The sequence below is a fragment of the Chenopodium quinoa genome, unplaced genomic scaffold (assembly GCF_001683475.1).
Source record: "Chenopodium quinoa cultivar QQ74 unplaced genomic scaffold, ASM168347v1, whole genome shotgun sequence".
NCBI classification, from domain to species: Eukaryota; Viridiplantae; Streptophyta; class Magnoliopsida; order Caryophyllales; family Amaranthaceae; genus Chenopodium; species Chenopodium quinoa.
In genome coordinates this window covers 358,763-384,659 of record NW_018743937.1, presented here as the reverse complement: position 1 = coordinate 384,659, position 25,897 = coordinate 358,763, and the positions used below count along the sequence as shown (strand labels likewise).

General features: G+C 43.6%; 1 protein-coding gene across 2 annotated transcripts in view; it reads left to right on the top strand.

Moving 5' to 3' along the window:
- The first annotated feature begins 1,563 nt into the window (after nucleotides 1–1,563).
- LOC110688681 overlaps nucleotides 1,564–25,897 on the top strand; it is a 33,954-nt gene continuing 9,620 nt past the window's right edge. For both annotated transcript variants that reach the window (XM_021865420.1, XM_021865419.1), the window contains exon 1: nucleotides 1,564–2,161. The gene's annotated coding sequence lies outside the window, so the exon portion shown is untranslated. The remainder of the gene's footprint in view (nucleotides 2,162–25,897) is intronic.

Below are 25,897 nucleotides of genomic sequence, written 5' to 3'. Positions count from 1 at the left end.
CGAGAACAAGTCACAGGTTTTCAACTAAAATTTCATTTGTGATTGAATATGATCGAACAATAATATATACATATAATCATGATAATAAAGAAGAAAATACATGATCTACAACTGCTATAACTCACGCGAATCACTCCATCAAAACAGACTACAAGTTTAATCGAAACCGCAACCGAAAATTCAAACAAACTAATCCTAATTGCATCTAATCTTATCTTAACCCAACCATGATTTCTATAGTAAAGGAATAATGCTAGTTATTTCTTGAAGCGTGACCCAATTATAGACTAGAAAGAGGTGATTAAAGCCATGAATTCAGCCCCAAAGCCCACGCACCAGACACGTTCAAGCAGCCCCCCCAAAGTTCTTCGGTTTTGATACTTCGATCAAAAGAGGAGGATGTTGGGCACGAATTGGGGTAGGTTTAAGCAGAAAATTTAGGCTTTGATTTCCCCCCATTATTGGCCTTTGAAACTCATGAAAAAAAAACTAAGAGAGAAGAGAGTATGTGCCGCATTTCTTTGGTGAAGAAAACTGATGAGAGCTAGCCTTGATTTGTACGTTATAAGAGAAGGAGAAGGGGAGGAGCTGGGCAGCCATGATTAGGTGTTATTACCATTGATTAGAGGAGGTTACTTAGGGTAAAATGATCAGCCATCAATCCCTCAAAGCTGCTGTGTAAATCAGCCTAAATTGGGCTTAAATGAAGCGCATAAACAAGCCCCATAATACCTAGGTTCAAGGCTTTTCTTTAGGGCTTGATTAAATGATTACATTAGCTTAAGAATGGGTTTAAGAAATATAATAAACAAGTCTATCTTAATATAATTAGTCATGAAAGATTTGAGGAAAAACCCGACCCTTAGATAAATGCTAGTTAGGCCAAAACTAGACTAGGAAAGGAATGTAACGGGAGGCATTTTAAAACGCGTTCCAAAAACGATAATAATATAGATTGTATAATTGATATCTCAATAATAATATTAATAATAATAATGAAAATAATAATTTAAATTACAATACGGAAATATATATAAAGTTCATATGTACCGAAAAGCGATATAAAAGACGAAAAGCGAAACCAGTAATATTATTCATTTATAATGACCTAATTAATAAAAGGACATTATAATGAGTTTTATAAATAAAAGAATTAAAGAACACATTATAAACAACACCAATACAACTTTATTTACCGATATTGATACGATAGCACGTAAAACGTTTTTAAAACTCCAAAAAATCATTTTCATACCTATTAGATTGGTACTTCAGTCAAGGAATCACCCATGATGACCCGTATCAATCGCAATAGGTTAAATATCAAAATTATATATAATTTAGCAACACTTACTGAATTAATGTTTAAGCTTAAGGTATCACCCTTTTAGGCTAATATCAATTCAGACAAGTAAAGTACAGTTGAAATGGTTAAAACTTAAACATAAACCTTTTAAATAACTTTCAACCGTTTCGTTAAAATATTTTTATAAGGATTTCAATTTAGAAATTTATATTTAAATTAGAAATTAGGATTTATAGGTTGAAACACACATAAAATAATGGTTCGAAAATACGGGGTGTTACAACCCCAAACAAATTAGGGAGGGGCCTATTGTCACAAAATGCGCATCGAGGGCCAACAACTGTCCTCACAAACCAACACAAGTCCTTTCGGCGCATGTGTCCTCACAAACCAGCACAAGTCCTCACTCATGCACACCCCGAGAAAACTTCCTAGGAGGTCACCCATCCCAAGACTACTCCCAGCCAGGCACGCTTAACTATGGAGTATTCTTAGTGTATGAGCTCCCTAAAAGGAAAATGCACCTTATTGATATGAGTAGTATATCAAATCCTTTTAAAGCAATCATGAGGGGTATTACACCCTCTTTCAACGTTCTTCTTCTGTAAAAAAAAAAAAAAAAAAAAAAAGAAAAAAAAAAAAAAAAAAGACTCGACCTTCTCCCATATCCCGTAGCCTCAACCTGCCTCACTCTCCACCACCTCACTCTCCAAGAGCATCACCGACCATCTCCTCTGCCCTCACTCTCTACAAACGGCCGCCGCCGGTGCTATGCCTCACCAGCGAAGTGTAGGACGTACAAAACCCTAAATGAAGTCGAACTCTAAATTCGTCGAGTATAATTTCACAATCTAGGTATTTTTTTTTAAAATCGTCGAGTATCAATTTGTTTAAGTATTCATCGAACGTCAACTTCACAATTTGGGTTATTTTTTTTCGTGAATTGGGTTTCTACTCTGTTCTAGGTTTTAATTTTATCAATTTGCTGCTTCTGGGTTGTTCGTATTTTTGGTGAATTTGCTGCTTCTAGGTTGTTTGGATTTGTGGTGAAATTTTATTTTAATTTCTGATTTTTATAGTTTTCAACTGAATATTATGCATTTATGCAATTATTGAGAATTAGAGTTAGCTCCCTTTCATAATTTTGGTCCATTTGCTTAATTTCTTGATGGGTATTTTTTTGTATCTGTAAATCGTCATTGTTCTCCGGATATTGGCCATAAATTTGGATTTATTTGTTGATTGGTAAGAAAAAAAAAAAGCAACTTAGCCTTTGGTTTGATTGGTATGAACTAGAAAGTTTCCTTGGGGTTTTTCTAAAAAAGATTAGAAGGAAATGAAAGGATTGTATGTCATAAACATTCTTTCTATCCAAATCTCTGATTTGAGGGTAAAATCGTAAAATAGTGAGATATATAACTGAGTCTATACTGCCACTCCAATGTTATTCTTTTCCATCCATTTCCTTTCTACCAAATTAGCAGTTTCTGCTTTAAACAAATTACCTGTGATTTCTTCTATTTTTTCCTGTATGGATCTTACTTTTAAGATGCAAGTTCCATTTTATGCTAGAATCTGCTCTCATAGTTGACTTAGCAAGATAGTTACTAAATTATTCAAAGTTCTTTGTCTTCTAGAACATGGAGCATATGTGCATCGATGAATTCTCAGTTCTGATTGTTGGGGTTTGGTGAGTCCGACTCACCGCGGAAACAAACCCAAAAACAAGACCGCACTCGCAATAAATAAAACCATAAACATAATTAAATTAATCACAAGATTAAGATAAGCTAATTACCTTTGACGCGTACTTCGCTCTAAAATGAGCTCTTACTTGAAAGCTTCAAGTCCCGCTCACACGGAGACCTCCAACGAAGTCCACCCGCACCAACAAAACGGACTAGGTCCAATGTCTTGGGGTTAGCAAGACCCGACCAATAAAACCCGAGTAATTATATTGAGTTTAAAGGTTTTCACTAATTGTGATGCCTTTTTCAACTCTTACTCAAGCAACATTCCCAATTCCCATACTTGGGTATTTATAGGAAATGATGGGAGTATCATTTACTCTCCCATCAATGTGGGATAGTATGATTTTTTCCATTTTATTTTAAAGCTAAAATAAAATTAATAATCAAGCTAGTAATAAATCATCAAGTGGCAAGCTCATGTGAGTGGTTAGGTGAGGACCACTTGGAGAAGGGGGGGACCAAACTTGCTCCCCACTCCCACTCCCTCTCCCATAACCGGCCACCTCACTCCACACACACTCAAGGACCACAAGCCACATGGCACCCACCCTTGGGCACCAAGGCAGCCAAGGTGGGCTGCCATGTGCTGCTGTTCGTGGCAGCCACGCTCAGCAAGCCCAGCAGGCCCAGCACTCGCATGCGGGCTGCCAGGCGCTGCTGGCTAGCAAGCCCAACATGCTTGTGCGGGCTGCTGCTGGCCTTGTGCCTTGGCCAGCGCTGCTAGGCAGCAAGCAATGGCCTAGCCATGCTGCTGCTAGCTGTGGCGAGCTGGCGCGCCTAGCGTGCTAGCTGCTGCAGCTTGTTGCGGCATGGCTTGCTAACCATTGCGCGCACAAGGCTGTGCCTAGTGATTAGGGGATTTTTCCCCACCAATCACCATCTGACAAGTGGACCAATCAGGTTCCGCCACGTGTCCGTCACATGGGCCAATAGGAGCCTGCCACGTGTCAAGCAATGATCCGTCCACTATGGACCAATTACGACACGACACGTGTCCTTCCCATGACACCTGGGATAACCGGTCACCTAGGACCAACTTCCGAGGGTAGCCCAATCAGCCCAAGGTTAACCTAAACCTAGATTGGCACGTTTCCCGAGGTTATAAATACCTCCCTTAATCCTCATTAAGGGGGATTACGAAAAGAACGCAGATTACACACATTAAACTCTCTCTCCTAGAGAGACCCAATCACTTTAATTTCCGCATTAATTACTCCTTAATCAAGTACTAACTTGACCGTCGGAGGCGGATCTCCAATAATCCGGAGCATCCGTTTGTTTTGCAGGTACAGGCGTCCGGTTCCAGTCTCGGAATTGTAACTCTCCCGCAGGACATCAGAAAACCCCGAAACATCTTGGCGCTGTCTGTGGGGAGAGTACTTCTGAGATGGCATCAACGTTTGTACCGGCTCCTGAAGAGAGGCGTCCCCTAGACGACCCTCAAGTTCAGTCGGACCACGATACTGAGAATGAATTTGAAGTTGAAGCTCACACAGCTTCAGACGGGACCCTAAGGTCCCGACGTACCCGTCATACCGAAAGGAGGGAACGGGAACATCTTCAAACTGGAAGCGAGCCAGCAGACGCACCGCCTGTTCGGCAGCAGCCGACTGATGGGTCTGCTCCCATCACAAGGAACGAACTCATGACCTTCATGAGGGACTTCAAGGGAGAAATTCAAGAGTTGATCAACAAGAAGCCGCCTGCTCTGGACAAGGAGCAGTCGGCTAAGAAACCCTCCACTTCACAGAAGAGGAAGCCAGTTCAAGGGCGAGAGGCGACCCCTCATCCTAAATCTAGGAAGCGGGAGCCACCTGCCCTTGATTTCACAAAATACCGTTTTCCTACTCCAGGAAATAGGAAACCTGTTCGTCATATTTAGGCGGACGGGTCGAGGAAAACATACACAGACGCTCGGCTACTGCTAGAGCAGAAGAACAGTGACTGATTGTCAGAGTCGGCCTCTACTTCAAACTTCCAAGACAGTCTGCGAAATACCTCGATGAGGCATACTCAGTCGTATCATGAGAGTCAGTCAGGCGGCACCTCCCGTCAGTCCGGCTATCATAGCGACCAGGCGGTACCAAACTTACCGTTTGTACCGCAACAACAATATTTTTTACAGCCACCTCCATTTGGTGGACATGCAGCAAAAAACGTCCAACCTATGGACTGGCAGCTACGGTCGTTTAGACTTGGCGAACAGCCGTCGGCCTTCTCCAAGGAAATTACTGAAGCCGCTCAGCCGGCCAAAGTGAAAAATGTATTAGTAGGCGTCTATGACGGCACTACTAACCCAGAAGACCATCTGATGGCATTCACCAACCTGATGTACCTTCAAGGGTTGGATGATCCCACTTGGTGCAAGTGTTTTCCAGCGACTCTCAAAGGAATCGCACAACAATGGTTCGGCAACCTGCCGACTGGTTGTGTAAATAACTTCAAGACGCTTGCTTACTTATTCACCTCCAACTTCGCCATGAACATCCCTGCGAAGAAGACGACCCTTGATTTAGGAACAGTTCAGCAGGGCGAGAAGGAGGGGCTTCGTTCTTACATCAGGCGGTTTAACCTGATGAGAATACAGATTCAAGGGTTACCGGATGAAGTAGCCTACACTGACTTTTTCAGAGGTCTCAAAGACGGGTCGACCTTCAAATTTGATTTGGTCCGAAAGAGGGTGGCGACTCTTCAAGAGGCCTTGATTGAAGCGGAAGCTTATATACAGGCGACTGATCTTTGTAGTACGGTAAAACAGTCAGACGGGAGAAGGTCCGACAAAAGAGAAGGACGACAGAAACAGTCGTCAAACAAAGACGAGAAGAGAAAAGAGGTCTGGGCGGCTGATTCCTCTAAACAGCCGGCCCAGAAAAAGAAAAAAGAATTCAAACCATACTCCCCAAAGTATGCGTTTAACAAGGATAGCCAATTTATCCTAAAGGAAATCAAGGGACGGATCTCAATTGAGAAGCCGGTCCCCATGAAGGGTTCTGCAAACAACTGGAACCAAGAAAAATTCTGTGATTATCATGAAGATGTTGGTCATCACACCAATGAATGCATCGGTCTCATGCGGTATCTGGACCGCCTGGCTGAGCAAGGTGATCTTGACACTTATGTCAAGAAATCTACGGGGAACACTTCCTCGAAAAAGCAGTCGGCCAAAAAGAATCAACAGGCCGACAGTTCCGATACAAATGATGCAGTCGTCTACACAATTGCAGGCGGCTTCTCAGGAGGCGGCCCCACTATTAGGGGCAACAAGGACAATATCAGACGGTTAGATGTAAATTCCGTTCACCAAGAACGGCCCTCCAAATATTCATTTCCTGAGATTTTCATCACTGAAGAAGATCTAGGAGGGGTAAGAGGGCCGCATGACGACCCTATCGTTATTGAATGTAAAGTGGCCAACCAGAGAGTTGGCCGAATCCTCATAGATACCGGAAGCTCCTTAGATCTCATCAGTAGCAAATGTCTGTCGAAACTAAAATATCAGACTAATTGCATACATCCGGCATCCCACCCTTTAGTAGGGTTTGGAGGAGGAACCGTCCATCCAATTGGACGAGTGGATTTACCCATCTGCCTGGGTGAAAAAGGGGAAGGACGACACATGGTAGTCCGGTTCCTGGTAGTAGAAGAACTCTCGGCCTACAACATGATTCTGGGACGACCAACCCTGAATAATTCCAAGGCTGTTATAATCCCATCTCTTATGTTGCTCAAGTTTGAGAGGGATAATGGAACAGTCGGGTCCCTAAGGGGAAATCAGAGGATGGCCCGAGAGTGCTATCTCTCGGATGTCAAGCCCACTGTTATGGCCACTATGTCGAGCGGCGGAAAAATAGACCTTGACAATGTTAAGGAGAGTGCGCCTGTTCAAGAAGCAGGCGGCAAGAAGAGAAAGGCATCCCACACAGGGGCCGCAAGAAAAGACAGAAAATAGCAATCATTGGCAGAGGAGCGGTCGGATGAATTCCCCCGTTAGCCAGCTGGTGAGCATACGGACCTGATGTTAGATGACTCGCGTCCTGACAGAACAATCAAGGTTGGGACGACTGCTCTAAGGGACCTGGGTGACGACTTTCACAAACTATTGAAAGAATACAAGGACATCTTTGCATTCGAAGTCCATGAAATGCCAGGCATTAGTCCTGATCTGGCGGTACATAAACTGGCCGTGGATCCGAAAAAGAAGCCGGTACGGCAGAAGAAGCGGAACCATGGCGAAGAGAGAAGTCAGGCGGCAGCCGCCGAAGTTAAAAAATTACTTGATGCAGGGTTCATTCGGCAATGTTACTTCCCAGACTGGGTTGCAAATGTGGTGCTTGTTAAAAAGCCGAATGGCACCTGGCGAATGTGTGTAGACTACACAGACTTAAACAAGGCGTGCCCCAAAGACAGTTACCCTCTGCCTAAAATTGATAACCTGGTCGACTCAACAGCCGGCCATGCTTTGATGAGCTTTATGGACGCCTACTCTGGTTTCCATCAAATTCCTTAATGGGAGAAAGATCAGGAGAAGACAGCCTTCGTCACTGATCAGGGGTTATACTGTTACACGGTCATGCCGTTTGGTCTTAAGAATGCCCCGGCCACTTTCCAGCGAATGATAAACACTGTGTTCTTTGATCAGATTGGGAGAAATGTCTAGGCATATATTGATGATATGATTGTCAAGTATAAACTTCAGAAAGATCATCTGTTGGACCTCCGAGAAACTTTTGCCACACTCAGGCGGCACCATGTCATGCTCAATCCCAAGAAATGTGTCTTTAGAGTTGAGTCTGGGAAATTTCTCGGATTCCTTATCAATCAGAGAGGAATAGAGGCGAACCCTGAGAAGGTGCAGGCGGTCATCGACATGCAGTCGCCTCGTACCATCCGAGAGGTTCAGAAGTTAACAGGTTGTCTGGCGGCCTTGGGAAGATTTCTAAGCCGATCAGGCGACAAATGCCTATACTTTTTCCAGGCAATTAAGAAAAAGGAAAGGTTTGAATGGGGGCCGGATGCTGAGGCGGCCTTCCAGAAATTGAAAGTTCACTTGCATTCCTTGCCGAGGCTGGTCAGCCCTTTGCCCAAAGAAGTACTCTACATGTACCTGGCCGTCTCTGATCATGCGTTAAGCGCTATTCTCCTTGCTGAAAGAGACGGTTGTCAGCTCCCGGTCTACTTTGTCAGTCATGTACTGAAAAATGCCGAGTTGAGGTATCCCTTAGTGGAGAAATTTGGTCTTGCACTTTTTGGCACATGCAGTCGTCGTGTATACAGACCAACCTATCAAGCGGCCACTGACCATCATGGAGTCGTCGATCAAATGGGCCATAGAAATACAGAGCCTCGAAGTTACTTTCGAGCCTAGAAAAGCAGTGAAGGGGCAAGCCTTTGCTGACTTTATTGTTGAGATGACTCGTCCTCCTGACTCTCAAGTTACAGACCAGGTCTGGAAGGTATATGTGGACGGAAGCTCTACTTCAAATGGTTGTGGAGCAGGCGTCATATGTTAGTCGCCAGAGGGCGACATGTACGAGTATGCTCTACGCTTCAGTTTTCAGGCCTTAAACAATGAGGCAGAATATGAAGCTTTACTAGTCGGAATCCGCATGTGCAAGGCGGCAGGGGCAAGAAAAATAGACGCCTGTTCCGATTCACAACTGATAGTGAGTCAGTACAATGGCGAATACGAAGCAACCCATCCGGCCATGATCAAGTATTTACAGGCGGTCCGACAAGCAGTCGGCTCCCTTGAGGATTTCCATCTGACCCAAGTGCCGAGATCAGAAAACAACCAGGCGGATGCACTGTCAAAATTAGCATCATCCGCCTCATGTGATACTCCTCGAACTGTTTTTTGGGAAGTAATGGAGAAGAGAAGCATCGAGGAAGACCCTATTGGAATCCTAGACAGAAGCTCAACTTGGATGGATCAAATCAGGGCATATCTGACAAACGGTACCCTGCCGGATGATCATCAACAGGCGGCAACACTGAAAAAACGAGCAACCAGTTTTGAAATAATAAAGGGAGAACTTCACAAAAGGGGGTACCTTCAACCCTTCTTAAAGTGTGTTACTCTAGAAAAGGGACGAGAGATACTAGACGATCTTCACTCTGGTTACTGTGCTTCCCATATAGGCGGTAGGATGCTTGCTCAACGGGCAAGGCGGCAGGGCTACTTTTGGCCTACTTTAGAAGCAGATGCAATGGAGGTGGTGAAAAAATGTGACAAGTGCCAAAGGTTTGGCAAGCTAATTCACCGTCCGGCTACTGACCTCACTACCATTCATAGTCCACTGTCGTTTGCTAAGTGGGGCATGGATATTCTGGGTCCACATACGCCTGCTACAGGCGGAAGAAGGTACATACTTGTTGCCGTCGACTACTTCACTAAATGGGTAGAGGCGGAGGCTTTGAAGGGAATCAAGACGAAGGATGTAATTTCATTCATTTGGAAAAATGTCATCACTCGGTTCGGGGTTCCCATGTCTATGGTTTTTTATAATGGTCCCCAATTTGAGACGCCTGTTCTCAAAAGCTGGTTGGGTGACCAAGGAATTGCACACTACTTTGTATCTGTCCGCCGTCCACAAGCAAACGGCCAGGTAGAAGCCTTTAATAAAATCATCTCAGACGGTCTCAAGAAAAAGATTGAACGAGCAGGCGGCCTATGGGCGGATGAATTACCACATGTTCTCTGGGCCATTAGGACGACTGAAAAAGGGGCGACTGGAGAAACTCCATTCCTCCTAACTTATGGTGCGGAAGCTGTTCTTCCAATAGAACACTACGAGCCGACTCTTCGAGTAATGTTATATGACGAAGAGGCAAACTGGGAAGCCATGCGCCTGGCATTAGACTCACTTCCTTAAAGAAGGGGCAATGCTGTCTTGCGCCATGAAATTTACCGCCTGAGAATGACTAGATCATACAACAAAAAAGTACACAGGCTTCCACTCAAAGTGGGGGACTTTGTACTTAGAAAAATGGAAGCAGTTGGAAGGGCTAATGAGTCTGGCAAACTAACTCCCAACTGGGAAGGACCCTACCGAATCTGTGAAGAGGTCAGGGACGGTACCTACCGTCTGGGAACACCAGACGGACAACCGTTGCCTCGAACTTGGAATGTAGATAATCTTAAGAAATATTTCTTTTGAATGATGTAAATAGTCAGGGGCTACTTAATAAAAGTTTGCATACTTAATATTCAATTTTGTACTAAGAGGGGCACGCCTACTAACAAACAGTCGGCTACTCTCCATACTTAGTTTTTATTCTTACTTAAGAGAGGCAGACCGCCTATACATTTACAGTCGCCTACTCTCCATTGAGTATTTCACTTTATCATCGGAGGGGCATGTCGTCTGTACCTTTACAGTCGGCTACTCTCCATTAAGTATTTTACTCTATCTTCAGAGGGGCATGCCGCCTGTACCTTTACAGTCGGCTACTCTCCATTGAATATTTTACTCTATCACCATAGGGGCATGTCGTCTGTACCTTTACAGTCGGCTACTCTCCATTAAGTATTTTACTCTATCTTCAGAGGGGCATGCCGCCTGTACCTTTACAGTCGGCTACTCTCCATTGAATATTTTACTCTATCACCATAGGGGCATGCCGTCTGGACATATAGTCGGCTACTCTCCATAGAAGAGGGCCGACTGGTTCCAAACACACAGCCACCCTCCTCTTACTTAGCACCTACGTTCACCAAGAACTAATCAAGGCCACAAGCGGAATGATCAGTCCAGGCGCCAAGCCAACTGATCCAATCTTCAAAACTAATACGACCTGTCCCAACATCATAGCAGGCGTCCGGCGGCATCCCTCTGGATGAAATTCGTCGCAGAGAGCAGCTCCCTTTTGGGTGGAACATTGCTCTATAAACTAATTACACGGCACCTATACGAATTTCCCCAAGGGCAACCACGTAGCCGTTTTTGGACAAGGATAACACTATCACTAACCAAACCAGTGGTAGCAGTTGGCATCTGAGTCAGATTAGTATGACCGCCTGTATTACTTGGGATAAATGCAGGGGGTACCTCTTGAGTTAATAGCCAACAAACATTGGCGAATCAAAAGGTTCAGCCGGCCTCCGCCGCCTGGTATCTTTACTACTCAAGTAGGAGTGACGGCGATTGAGTAACACCAAAGTTAACTCATAGTCACTCTCTCAAACTTAGTATGGAGCCTAAAAGGTATGAGTCGTCCGCCTGTTTTTAGCAAACATGGGCTCTCAACCACTACTCCTGCTAAGTTAACAACCTATGAGTTAAAAGCCAAAAAACATTGGCGAATAAAGGGGAACAACCGGTACCCACCGCTTGATACCTCTACTACTCAGTTACTTGGCGATTAGGTAACAATCATGTTTACTTGGTCACTCCCTAAAAATTTTAGTTTGAAACTAAAAAGGTGTTCATACAGTCGGCCAGACGGCCTAAAGTCTCTAGCCTAAAAACATGACAAGTAGGAAACCACTTTCCTACTTGGTTAATTTTACAAAGGACAGAACCGCCTGCTTAAAGGGGATCCAGTCTTTAAGATGGTTCGAATACCGATTGGATAAATGGCCGACTGATCGTCTAGCCTGGAAACAGACAACCAGTCGTCCAGGGGCATAGACGGCGTGACTAACTACCCGTACCTGTCTGCAACTATCGGCCATGTAAAACAGCCGGTATAGTGTACAATTGGATATCAGAATATTCAATACTTAAACAAATTTGAAGCAAAAAAAAAAAAAAAATTCATTAAAGAAGCCGGTCATTAAAGATCGGAAAAATATTCAGAACCCCGGCCCCCTGGCCGGGTAAATACAAACAAACGGCACGCAAGGCCGTGGAAAGAAGACATAAAGCTTAAGAAGGGGGCAGATCTTCAATATTAGCAGCTGCCGCCTGGTCAGCACTCTTCTTGCTGGACTCGGCTTCAGCTGCATCCTTCTTTGATGCAATACCCCCAAGCGGCACAAGCGCCACTACCGGTTGCTCCTCCTCCTCCAACGCCTCTTCCTCAGCAGCCGCCAGGATCTCTTGATTATATCTATCAGAACACTGGCGGTACGTTTTTTCCCAAGAGGCAAAGTCGGCATTGGGGAAGAGGCGGCCCCAAGTCATGCGCTGGATTTGAGCAGAGTCTTCCATCATCTCCCGGACCAGCTCTTTCTTTTCTTGCTCGGCCTTTTCCGAGAGCTCCTGAGTAAGACTCTTCTCCTGGGTCACCAGGCGTACCTTTACGCTCGCCAAGGATTTCTCCAAGGTTTCGTATGAGGACATCTTTTGGCGAAGAGGTCTCAGCTTGGCCTTGAGGTTGTTGATGGTCGCCTCCAGCTCGCTATTCCTCTTCTGGGCCGCCTCTAACTGAGCCCGGATAGCGGCGGTAGCCTGCGCCTGATAATAAAGAATATCAATGGTCAGAACTTCATTTTGGGCAATTTGAAACATTGCCTTATCACAGTCAGAGGCGGCCATAGCTTTTGCAGCCTTTACCTCTTTGTTCTTTCGGTCAAGCGGCTTGCGAAGGCCGTTCACTCGGAGCAGGGCCTAAGTAAAAAGGGGAACAGGCGTCAGTTTCCAAACAAAAAAGAAAACAGGCGTCCTGGAATTCAAATACTCAAAAATATGCTAAGTATACCTCAGCAAGGACCCCTGCAATCCCGTCTAGGTCAAGGGTGCCGACACCCCTGACCGCCTCCCTTTCAGCTAGAGGAACGGCCTTGATTATAGACTTGGCCACCTCGACCAAGTCAGGCTCCTGAGGGTCGGCTGCATCAAGCATAAACAAACGGATTAGACCTAGTAAAGGAGGGAGCAAGTCTAAAATTTACAAGGATAATTTCATACTTCTCGGTGGCCCAGCTGGAGTTTTAGAAGAAGTGGTCGGCTGCTTCTCAGCCGCCACATGTTTCCTGGCAGAACCAGGAGAGCTCGCAACAGTCGTCCTCCGGGCCTTGGGGTCCGGCTGTTGGGAAGAAGAAGCTCTTGGAGCGCCCGTCTAAAAAATAAGAAAAGAGTCAGTATATGCATAAACACAACTCCAAAGAGAGGGTGAAAGGTTCGAAGCCCACCAAGGGTGCCCCCTTGTTGGGGGAGTCGGTTGAAGACTGTTGCATGATGGAGGCCCGCAACATGGCCGCCGCAGTCTTGGAGGCGGTAATTTTGCTCATGGCGTCCGCTGCAAAAACAAATAGCAAAGTTAATAAAAGTCATAACAAGAAATGCACGGAACAACAGAGTATTCGACAGGCCGGCTACCTCTTGAGCACCGACTGCTGAGGCCACAGGCGGCCAAAAAGTACTCGTCGTAGAGCCATTTGAAGCTCGGGACGCAGTGCAGGGGTACTTGCTCTCGTACCCCTGAAGTAGAGTTCACCTTCGACTCTACTTTGAAGAGTCCTTTATCTAGGATCTCTTTCTTAGCCTTGGGGGAACAGGCGGCATGTTGCGGCCGCCTACAAGAAGGGGCGGATTCCTGTTCCACCTGTTGAAGCGCTTGTTCAGCTCTGTGTCTGAACTCTCAATGATAAGGAAGGTGCTCCGCCAGTCCTTCCATTTGTTTGCTTTACCTCTCGTCATGAGGTAGCCCCTGTGGCTCGTCAATTGATACCAGCCGGTACCGCCTGCCTTAGGGGTCCGGCTGAGGTAGTTCATGTGGGCGAAAGCCTCGAAGTTCGGCTCCACCCCGTGCAGTTCGCACCCGGCCACATAGCCGAGTACGTTAACCCAGGAGTTCGGGGCTAACTGCCATAACCCAACCTCATACCTATCCAAGAGAAGGGGCGGATTCCTGTTCCACCTGTTGAAGCGCTTGTTCAGCTCTGTGTCTGAACTCTCAATGATAAGGAAGGTGCTCCGCCAGTCCTTCCATTTGTTTGCTTTACCTCTCGTCATAAGGTAGCCCCTGTGGCTCGTCAATTGATACCAGCCGGTACCGCCTGCCTTAGGGGTCCGGCTGAGGTAGTTCATGTGGGCGAAAGCCTCGAAGTTCGGCTCCACCCCGTGCAGTTCGCACCCGGCCACATAGCCGAGTACGTTAACCCAGGAGTTCGGGGCTAACTGCCATAACCCAACCTCATACCTATCCAAGATCCGCTGAACAGCCGGATGTAGTGGGAAGCGCAGCCCAGCCTTGATGGCCGCCTCGTAGCAGCCAAAGCAGGCGCCATCATAACTGGTACCAGCCGGCCAGACGACTGTGTCTTCTGGATCCGGCACGAACACTAAAAAGCCGGGGCCCATTGTGTGGTTTGCGATAAAGCTCTCCACTTTCTCTTGCATGGCTGTGATCCGGCCCCGAGGTACCGTGCAGTAGTAGGGGGTATTTTGCTCTCGGTGAGAGGCGGATGGCTCCGCCCAATCGTCCCCCTTCTCAACTGCGTGAGAAAGCCTCGCCTCTTGTAGGCGACTGTTTTTCTCTTCTGTGTCCAGAGAAGCATGGCCAGAATCCTCCTCTGACGAGTCCGAAGAGGAAGACTCTTCCCCTCTCCCAGAGGGGCCCGCCTCCTCTCCTTTAAAAGGAGCAGGAGAGAATGTAGAATTGTCAACTGTAAAATGGGAAGAGGTCACTTTGACTCCTCCCTCAGAACTGCCGGCTTTCAAGCCGCTTTGTTTCACTTCCACATCTGGCGCCTGGTCAGATGTTTCACTAATCGGCACCCTGTGGGAGGAGCCGTCTGAGTTTGAGATCCTGGCAGTCTTTTTTACTCTGGCCATCATGCTCTGCATAGTCACAGATACATTCGGAATTTGTATAAAGGGCAAAGATGGGTCCAGAAAAGGGCAGGCGACACTCCTAGTCCTAGATTCAGCCGTCCCCGGTGACCGGCTGATCACTAACCTAGGTCGTGTCGTGTGCTTCCGTGGTGCCATTTCAAAAAAGAATAAAGTAAAGAGAAAATTAAGAGTAAGAGAACCGAAGGTTACCTGAACGAGTGACAATTGATGAAGTTCTGAAAATCCTTTGCAGTCGGCTTGTCAGAGCAGGCGGTAGGCAGAAAGGGTCCAAAATGTCAAAGCAAGTTCAGGGGTCCGAATGTTCTCTCAAAGTTTTCAAGTGTGAAAATGACCGAAGTCAACACTCGTTTATATAGGGGAAGTGAGAAGGCGAAGGGTCACTTCCAGAATTCAAAATTTTGGCGGGAGAATCTCTCGGCCTCTCGCCGAGTGACACCTGTAGCAGGCCGTCGCCTGTTACAGGGCGATACCTGTCACATGTAACATGTGACCAGTCATGTGCCACCTGTGAGGGGCAAATGATTAGAGGATTTTTCCCCACCAATCACCATCTGACAAGTGGACCAATCAGGTTCCGCCATGTGTCCGTCACATGGGCCAATAGGAGCTTGCCACGTGTCAAGCAATGATCCGTCCACTATGGACCAATTACGACACGACACGTGTCCTTCCCATGACACCTGGGATAACCGGTCACCTAGGACCAACTTCCGAGGGAAGCCCAATCAGCCCAAGGTTAACCTAAACCTAGATTGGCACGTTTCCCGAGGTTATAAATACCTCCCTTAATCCTCATTAAGGGGGATTACGAAAAGAACGCAGATTACACACATTAAACTCTCTCACCTAGAGAGACCCAATCACTTTAATTTCCGCATTTATTACTCCTTAATCAAGTACTAACTTGACCGTCGGAGGCGGATCTCCAATCATCCGGAGCATCCGTTTGTTTTGCAAATACAGGGGTCCGGTTCCAGTCTCGGAATTGTAACTCTCCCGCAGGACATTAGAAAACCCCGAAACACCTAGCATGCTAGCACGCACTAGGCAGCGCCTAGCCTTGTGATGCTAGCATGGGTGCGCTTAGCACTCGTGCTAGGCCATACGCCCTTAGCACTCGGTTTGCTTGGGAATTCCGATGCTAGGGGTATTTTGGTCTTTTGTTGATTTATTACTATTTCTCGTCTCGTCTTTCACTATTTTTCGACTCGACTTTCGACGCTCGGTTTCGACGCTCTAAGCTCGAATTTTCGACGTCTAAATAAATATTACTCGGTCGACTCATTAATTCCTTCCGAATTAATTCGTCGGTTCGGTTTGTTGAATGCTTGGGTGTGACCTGAAGGGATCAGTCAAGATTAAGCTGTAATATTAATTATTCATTAATATTACTGATCGGAAACGGCCTCCACCCAGGCATTCCGATCACTTGACCTCACTGAATATATTAGCTTTCTAATAATTCTGAACCCCCTCTAACGGAATAGTACACTTGTTCGAAGGACACCATTCCTTTCAATCTCCCACTTGTCCTTCCGGACAAGTGCGCATTTTGTGTACATCCTTTTTCCTATGTCGCTTAATGTCTCTTCATGAACTATAAGGTAAGATTTGTTTTGTTATCCTTATTACTTCCAGAAGTGTTTCTCGATTCCGAGTCCGATTGTCAATAAACAGATGATTTCTAAAATCCATCCGAGCACGACCATGCATTTTACAGTCTCGCTCTACGAGAGGCCTTGTATACAACAAAGACATCTTCCCTATTTTAGTAGGGGGACATTCCTAGTCTTGTAATGTAGCTCCTCTTACTGAGAGGACCTAGTCGCCCGAGTGTTGCCGTTATAATCCCCTATTACGGCAGACGTTTGACAACATCAAAGCGAACTAGTACTCAAACAAGAGAACTCACAATACTCATGGTCGAGGAAATAGGTTCCGATAGCCAAAATGAGAAGTATACTTATGACAAATTTTTAATTTCTTAAAGTATTCTCATAGGTCGATCCACTATGGTTCTAAACCAATACCTGTGCAAATGATTTATGACAATCATGTCCTTGTAGCACATGAAACGGTGCTATAAATCAGACTACACACTAATCTCAATTGGTCATTAATCGTCCATCGTTTAAATGACCTTGATTAGGGATAATTTTCGATTATAATATTCAATGTTCACTTAATATGTGTTTCCTTACCAAGACTGGTCTTGATACCCTATTTTGAATATTCTCATAATCGAACGGACTCATTATTTAATCCTAAACCACAATTAAATAGCATAACAGAGTAATAAATATTGCATGAAATTTTACATTACTCCAAAACATGAATGGTTTTCCTTAGCGTCTTGCATTAATTTTTCTCAAAATTAACTAAAACACTAAACAAGGAAATCAAATCCAGTCTCCCACATGCTTGATTCCTATTGCCTTAACGTGCTTGTTGTGCTTCACTTGAGGCAAAGGTTTAGTAAGTGGATCGGCTACATTATCATCCGTTCCAACTTTGCAAATTCTGATTTCACCCTCTGATTTCCATTCTCGAATCATGTGAAATTGCCGCTTGACATGTTTGACCTTCTGATGTTCTCTAGGCTCTCTGGCCTGAGCAATAGCTCCATTGTTATCACAATAGAGGGCTATTGGACCCTTTACAGAGGGTACAACATCAAGTTCACCAACGAACTTACGAATCCAAACAGCCTCCTTAGCTGCTTCAGCAGCTGCTAAGTATTCGGCTTCAGTTGTAGAATCTGCAGTTGTACTCTGCTTTGCACTCTTCCAACTAAACGCCCCTCCATTTAGACAGAACACATATCCAGATTGCGATTTGAAATCGTCTTTGTCTGTCTGGAAGCTTGCGTCGGTATAACCTTCCACAACTAAATCCTCTGCACCACCATACACCAGGAATTTATCCTTGTTCCTTTTCAGGTACTTTAGTATATTCTTGGCCGCAGTCCAATGCGCCTCTCCTGGGTCTGATTGGTAACAGCTCGTAGCACTCAAGGCATACGATACATCTAGCCTAGTACATATCATGGCATACATGATCGATCCAATAAGCGAAGCATATGAAATCTGATTCATTCTTACCCGCTCATCAGGTGTCTGTGGACACTGCTTCTTGCTTAGGGTTATGCCATGTGACATTGGCAGGTGACCTCTCTTGTCCTCCTCCATGCCAAATCGAGCAAGTACCTTATCAATATAAGTACTGTGACTCAATCCAATCATCCTTTTCGATCTATCCCTATAGATCTTGATGCCTAGTATGTACTGAGCCTCTCCCAAGTCTTTCATTGAGAAGCACTTTCCAAGCCAGGCCTTTATAGACTCTAACAACGGAATGCTGTTTCTAATGAGCAATATGTCATCGACATATAAGACTAGGAAGGCGATGTCACTCCCACTAACCTTCTTGTAAACACATGATTCATCTGGATTCTTGATAAAACCAAACTTACTGATGGCTTCATTGAATCGCAAATTCCAACTTCTGCTTGCTTGCTTTAGTCTATAAATGGACTTCTTAAGCTTACAAACTTTCCTAGCATTGTTTTAGTCGACAAAACCTTCAGGCTGTGTCATATACACAGTTTCTTCCAAATAACCATTAAGGAAGGCGGTTTTGACGTCCATCTACCATATTTCATAATTGTAATATGCAGCAATCGCTAGGAGGATCCGAACGGATTTAAGCATTGCGGCTGGTGAAAAGGTTTCATCGTAATCAATACCATGAACTTGTCTGTAACCTTTTTCCACCAATCTAGCTTTGTAAATGAATACATTTCCATCTTTGTCGGATTTCAACTTGAAAATCCACTTACATCCAATAGGTGTATAACGTTCGGGTAAGTCAACCAAGTCCCAGACTTGATTTTCAAACATGGAATCCATTTCAGATCTCATGGCCTCTTGCCATTTATGAGAGTCGGTGCTTGCCATCGCTTGCTTGTAGGTTGCCGGTTCATCTCCATCCATAATCAGGATGTCCTGATTCTCGGTTAATACTAAACCAAGATATCTATCAGGTTGAGATCTCGGCCTATGAGACCTACGTAGGGTAATGGATTGAGCATTTGCATTGTCGGTTTGACTTTGCACATTTTAATCATTTTGACCTGCGTCAACAGATGTTGTTTAACAACGTTGACTGTCATTATGATTTTGTTGCTCATCCTCACGAACTTCGTCGAGTTCGATTTTCCTCCCACTTGTCATTTTGGAAAGGTGCTCCTTCTCCAAAAAGACACCATCGCGAGCAACAAACATTTTGTTCTCCGATTTCTTGTAGAATTAATACCCTTTAGTTTCTTTTGGGTAGCCCACAAAGTAAACCTTGTCAGATTTGGGATGAAGTTTGTCAGAAATCAATTTCTTGACATATGCTTCGCATCCCCATATCTTTAGAAAAGATAACCTAGGAGGTTTCTTCGTCGCTAATTCATATGGAGTCTTTTCTACAGCTTTTGATGGAGCACGGTTCAGTGTTAGTGCCGCAGTTAGAAGTGCGTGTCCCCAGAAAGAGATAGGAAGATCACTAAGACCCATTGTTGATTGTACCATGTCTAACAAGGTCCGATTTCTCCTTTCGGATACTCCGTTCCATTGAGAAGTTCCTGGAGGTGTCAATTCTGAAAGTATACCCTTTTCTTTCAGATGGTCATCGAATTCTTGGCTCAAGTATTCACCACCTCGATCCGATCGAAGGGCTTTGATTTTCTTACCAAGCTGATTTTCAACTTCACTCTGAAATTCTTTGAACTTTTCAAATGATTCAGATTTATGCGACATGAGGTAGACATAGCCATATCTACTATAGTCGTCTGTGAAAGTGATGAAATATTGATGTCCATTTCTTGTGGTTGAGCTCATTGGTCCACATACATCGGTATGTATAAGACCCAATAAGTCACTTGCCCTTTCTCCCAACTTAGAGAATGGATGTTTAATCATCTTGCCTAATAGACATCCCTCGCAATTCTCAAACGATTCTAAATCGAAAGAGTCAAGAACACCTTCTTGTAGAAGTTTCTTGATGCGTTTGATGTTGATGTGGCCAAGACGACAATGCCACAAGTAAGTCTGATTTGACTCTATGGTCTTAGCTCTTTTGGTATCATTATAAACAATTTGTCCAAAGACACAAACGTGTCATTCCATAAATATAAACAAGATGATATGTCTTGTGATCAAGTTCAAAATGACATCCAACGCCACAAGATCAAAATATGGTAGATAAAACTAAACAAGTTTTAAATCTAGAAAAAATATGAGATTACAAGCTTTCTTTGAAAGATTATCTTCTTCTTCCACTTGTGTACTCATATCCACTTAAAAAGCACCGCTCACTTTGTTCCTGAAACGGGAGCATATAGTGAGCCAATTTTCCGGTATCTAATACCTTATAAATGGCTTATGTTCAAGTGTAAAGATGATACCTGAGATTGAGGTTACTTTTCTTTTCGCCTCATCTTCTAGATACATGCTACATTCTCTTTTGTAGTATCCGGGTCTACTACAATAGAAGCAGCGCATCTTAGCTTTGTTCTTGAACTACTTCTTCTTTGGTCTCAGAGCAACCTTAGCCTTCTTGCAAGAATAGGTTTTCTGGAGCTCTTGAACAATTTCCATCAAGGACAGTTTGTTCCGCTTGGCCATAAGTCGCATCTTTAATGAAACATACCCCGAATGGAGTGAGCTTAGTAGCATGAGAGCCGCTTGCTCATCGTCCACTGGTTTTCCAATTAGCTCCAGATGGGTGAATAGCCTTGTCATGTTGAGCACATGAGCTTGAAGTGGCATCCCGGGTCTAAGTCTTGCATTATAGACCTTAGCCCATACTTCTTGTCTCTCTTTCGTAAGACACCCATCTTGCGGTGGCTTGATCCTCATGTTCGAGAGTGACCTAGTCACATCTTCCACAAGTCTATCATAGTTGCCTCTGGTACTTTTGGTGACTCTCAAATTGACTACATCTTCTAGAGCTTTGAGCATCATGTCCGGAAAATAGTTGGAGAACTTCCCCTTCCATTGTACCGGGATGGAGTTTGCCATGAGTCTGGAAACTCTTTTACAATCCACATTCCATACCTCATGTGCCTCATCACTCATAATCCCCTTTGAGTAGAAACTCGGGATTTGAGTGTCCAGAATGTGCTCTAGGTAGCAATTTCGGAGGGTCTTTCGGAGTTCCTCTTCCCATTCCTTAAAGTTTACCAAGTTTAGAGAAATTGGCAACTTTTCGGGCAATTCCGGGAGCATAAGGTTGTTGACATTAGTTGAAGACATGATTCTACAATTGAAAGAATTTGAAATGAAAAACCATTCATTATACTTAAATAAGATTGAATTCATGCATTTTAATCAAACTTATTTAAAACGTCTTATTCACACATTAAAGATTGTCCCCATTTTAGGTGAGAATAAGTCGATTCCAAGATCCAAAGAAACAAAGAGTGGTTAAGCATGCTTTGGCTTGTCTTAACACTCAATCTCCTAAGGTAAGCAACGCTTTGCTAATGGCTCCAAGCCACTCTTGGTTGAATAAATCGTCGCATCCAATGCTCTCTAAACAATTTATTCACTTTGCCACGACATGTTAGGACTCCATCACTCATATCGTTGAGTAAAACCAAAACCACCTTGCATACCCGGTATGCCTTACGTTCCTTGGAGAAGTAGTGATGCCTCGCTTTGGCGTAGCCCACCACTACCCTCGTTCGGTTAGTAAGTGTGTTTTGGAATGGCAAGTTTTACCCAATATTTTAGGGACCTAGGGTTTCTATGTTGGTTGATTTAAGTGAACTTAATTAATCATCTTAACATTCGAAATCCTAAATATGCATCTAACATATAATTCATATATATATATAAACATAAATATATATCGAAAACATAAATAGAGATGCATTTGGCAACTAGCATGACCCCTTGAGATCTTCAAGTCTTCAAAAGGTCTTCATTTGCAACTTCATGGCTTTGTCTTCTAAGAACCTTGTCTTCAAGACTTGACCAAAATATTACAATTGCTAGTATCTACGATTAGGACTAATGTAAATATTAAGGTACAAAAATACTCAACGGTTCGCAGACCGTATTAAGATTTACAAAAATATATCACGGATCACAGTCCGTATTTTCTATCCTAATCGGGCCCCACTAGTTTCCATTTCATAAAACGTGTGAGAGAATTTACATTCCATTCATCCATTCACTATCTGTGAATGGCCCATGCATTTTACAACAATAAACAAGTAACAATGCATAAAACGCGAGAGAACTAGTAACTAATCTAGGTGGTTAATCCAATTAACGTGCCTAAATAAACTAGTCAAAGTTGTTTTAACCGGTTATGGTAATAACTTAGAGACGCTCCCACTAAATTTCGCATCCAACTTAACTAATCCAATTAATTAAGTCGGTGAACCCAAATATTTGCCAAAATTAATTTTGCAAATGTCGCTCAAAACCCGAGGCCTAGCCTCCAAAAATTTTAATTAAATAAACAAAATAATTAAAATAATTTAAACGACAATTTAAGCAAAATTACGAATTCCAAAATGTCTAAGTGCCTAGCACTAAGACTTGGAGTCCAAAAATTATCTTTACTTACATATTAAGCAACGCTAAAATTAACTTTAAAATAGCATCGCCTTAATAACCCGGGGTTATTGTGCCAATTATGGGATTGTACGTACCGTACAACAAGCACGTAGTATGCCCATGCGCACCCCCGCGACACCAAGCATGCATGTGGGCTGCTTGTGCTTGCATGCGCTACGCCCAGCCAAGCGTAGCAGCACGCACAGCGCGCACAGCATTGAGCTGCTGCTGCGCCATGCTGCTGCTTGCTGCTGGCAGCGAGCAGCAGCCCACACCCTTCCTCGCACACACACACGCACAAAACCAAGTACCTAAGAACGAAACGCCCAGCAGCCTCGACAGCCACATATGGGTTGCGTGAGCAGCCCAGCTGGCCCAGAGCTAGCTCGAGGCTCTTAGGCCTCGTGTTGCGTGCTACTGCTTTGAAAATTATCGATTTTTGTGTGTGACATTATAAATCAATTCTAAATTAATTTTAGAATCAATTTTGAGGAAAAATGAAAAATAACAAGTCCAACTTAAATAATTCATCCAAAAGCAATTAACCAAATTTATTTCCAAGAACCATTCTTTAATAAAATTGGTTTAACTTGGTGTAATAAAATAAATTAGGGCAATTCTCAGTATTAATTTAATCACTTTAAATTAATCTTGAGATTTTGACAAAATAAAAGGGAGTTGGAAAAATGAATATAAGTTCAATAAAGACTCCAACTTTAATACTTGTGACTCCATGAAAAAATTATATCTTCCAATATGAAGATAAACCAATTTCAATCACAAGTTTTTAAACTTTATGATTCCAATCAACTAAAAAATGATTAAATCAACAAAGTTTAACCAAAATTCAAGGAATTTAGTAACTCAAAGTTTCAATCACTTATCATAAATAAAGATTGAATCTTTAGTACTTGGAAGCAACAAAGAATAATAATTTCACACTTAATGCAATCAATTTGCAATTATGTGAAAAAATAAAACCAAACTTTCAAGCACCAATTACTACCAAGTAATCATGCTTAAAGTGGTCTAAAATTACATATAAACAAAAGAAAGAACCAAATTCATAACCACCATAAATATGCAATAAATTTTCAAGGTTAGAAAGACTTAAAATTTTTCGTCAAAACGACAAATCCCTCGAAAAATGCATTTCTGGTCGTTTTTTTGGCTAAAAACAGAGTCCTAAAAGGGTATAACCATTTCCAGAACGCCTTTTTCACCCAAAATTCATTATTTTTGGGTCGAAATATGGGTTTGGGAGCTTAAGACAGCTCTAATACGAGGTAAAAATTGGAAAAAACGAGTTACTAATCTAATAAGCAACTTAAAACCAGAAAAATTAAGCCATAAAAACACCTTGAAAATATTATGATTTTAAAAATAAACGAGCGAGGCTCCGATACCGCTGTTGGGGTTTGGTGAGTCCGACTCACCGCGGAAACAAACCCAAAAACAAGACCGCACTCGCAATAAATAAAACCATAAACATAATTAAATTAATCACAAGATTAAGATAAGCTAATTACCTTTGACGCGTGCTTCGCTCCAAAATGAGCTCTTACTTGAAAGCTTCAAGTCCCGCTCACACGGAGACCTCCAACGAAGTCCACCCGCACCAACAAAACCAACTAGGTCCAATGTCTTGGGATTAGCAAGACCCGACCAATAAAACCCGAGTAATTATATTGAGTTCAAAGGTTTTCACTAATTGAGATGCCTTTTTCAACTCTTATTTAAGCAACATTCCCAATGCCCATACTTGGGTATTTATAGGAAATGATGGGAGTATCATTTACTCTCCCATCAATGTGGGATAGTATGATTTTTCCATTTTATTTTAAAGCTAAAATAAAATTAATAATCAAGCTAGTAATAAATCAACAAGTGGCAAGCTCATGTGAGTGGTTAGGTGAGGACCACTTGGAGAAGGGGGGGACCAAACTTGCTCCCCACTCCCTCTCCCATAACTGGCCACCTCACTCCACACATACTCAAAGACCACAAGCCACATGGCACCCACCCTTGGGCACCAAGGCAGCCAAGGTGGGCTGCCATGTGCTGCTGTCCATGGCAGCCACGCCCAGCAGGCCCAACACTCGCATGCGGGCTGCAAGGCGTTGCTGGCCAGCAAGCCCAGCATGCTTGTACGGGCTGCTGCTGGCCTTGTGCCTTGGCAGCGCTGCTAGGCATCAAGCACTGGCTTAGCCATGCTGCTGCTAGCTGTGGCGAGCTGGCGCGCCTAGCGTGCTAGATGTTGCAGCTTGTTGCGGCATTGCTTGCTAGCCATTGCGCGCACAAGGCTGTGCCTAGCATGCTAGCACGCACTAGGCAGCGCCTAGCCTTGCGATGCTAGCATGGGTGCGCTAGCACGCACCAGCCTAGGCTCGGCTTGGTGCGCATGCTATCCACCATGCTTGGCCATACGCCCTTAGCACTCGGTTTGCTTCGGCATTCCGATGCTAGGGGTATTTTGGTCTTTTGTTGATTTATTACTATTTCTCGTCTCGTCTTTCACTATTTTTCGACTCGACTTCCGACGCTCGGTTTCGACGCTCTAAGCTCGAATTTCCGACGTCTAAATAAATATTACTCGGTCGACTCATTAATTCCTTCCGAATTAATTCGTCGGTTCGGTTTGTTGAATGCTTGGGTGTGACCCGAAGGGTTCAGTCAAGATTAAGCTGTAATATTAATAATTCATTAATATTACTGATCGGAAGCGACCTCCACCCAGGCATTCCGATCACTTGACCTCACTGAATATATTAGCTTTCTAATAATTTTGAACCCCCTCTAACGGAATAGTACACTTGTTCGAAGGACACCATTCCTTTCACTGATTTGTATTGATGTTCTGTGAAAAAGATTACTTTGTACACTTCTGGCTCTTAAAAAAATGGTTGTACTCCTTCAGAATCATTTTTAATGAGAACTTGAAGTTTGAAGCCAACTAGTCTCCTATCCACAACAATTAATAGCCCTACCTGTTATTTGAAGTCGAAGGATTGACTTGTTTTAGGTGTGATTTGGGAATGGTATAGTTGGTTTTGCCTCTACCTATCATTGTTGTATTCCCCTGGTTACTGCATTTTATCTGTGACAGTGATGATGATATTGTTGTGTTCCTTGAAACCTCTGGAAAATCATTGATAGAATTATCTCTTAATGACATCTCCAAGGTATTAGTTCAAGACTCAATGCTTGTAGTTAATTTATTTTAAATGATGCATTTCCTCTCTATTTTTCATTTTTTCGTTAAAAAGAGATATGATTTAGTTTAATTGGTTACATTTTTAAGCTAATGCATTTTTTTTCACTAGGAAGTTTGTTGTACAAATGAGAAGTGAAGGATTGACTTGTTAGTCTCCTATTCACAACAATTAATAGCCCTACCTGTTATTTGAAGTCGAAGGATTGACTTGTTTTAGGTGTGATTTGGGAATGGTATAGTTGGTTTTGCCTCTACCTATCATTGTTGTA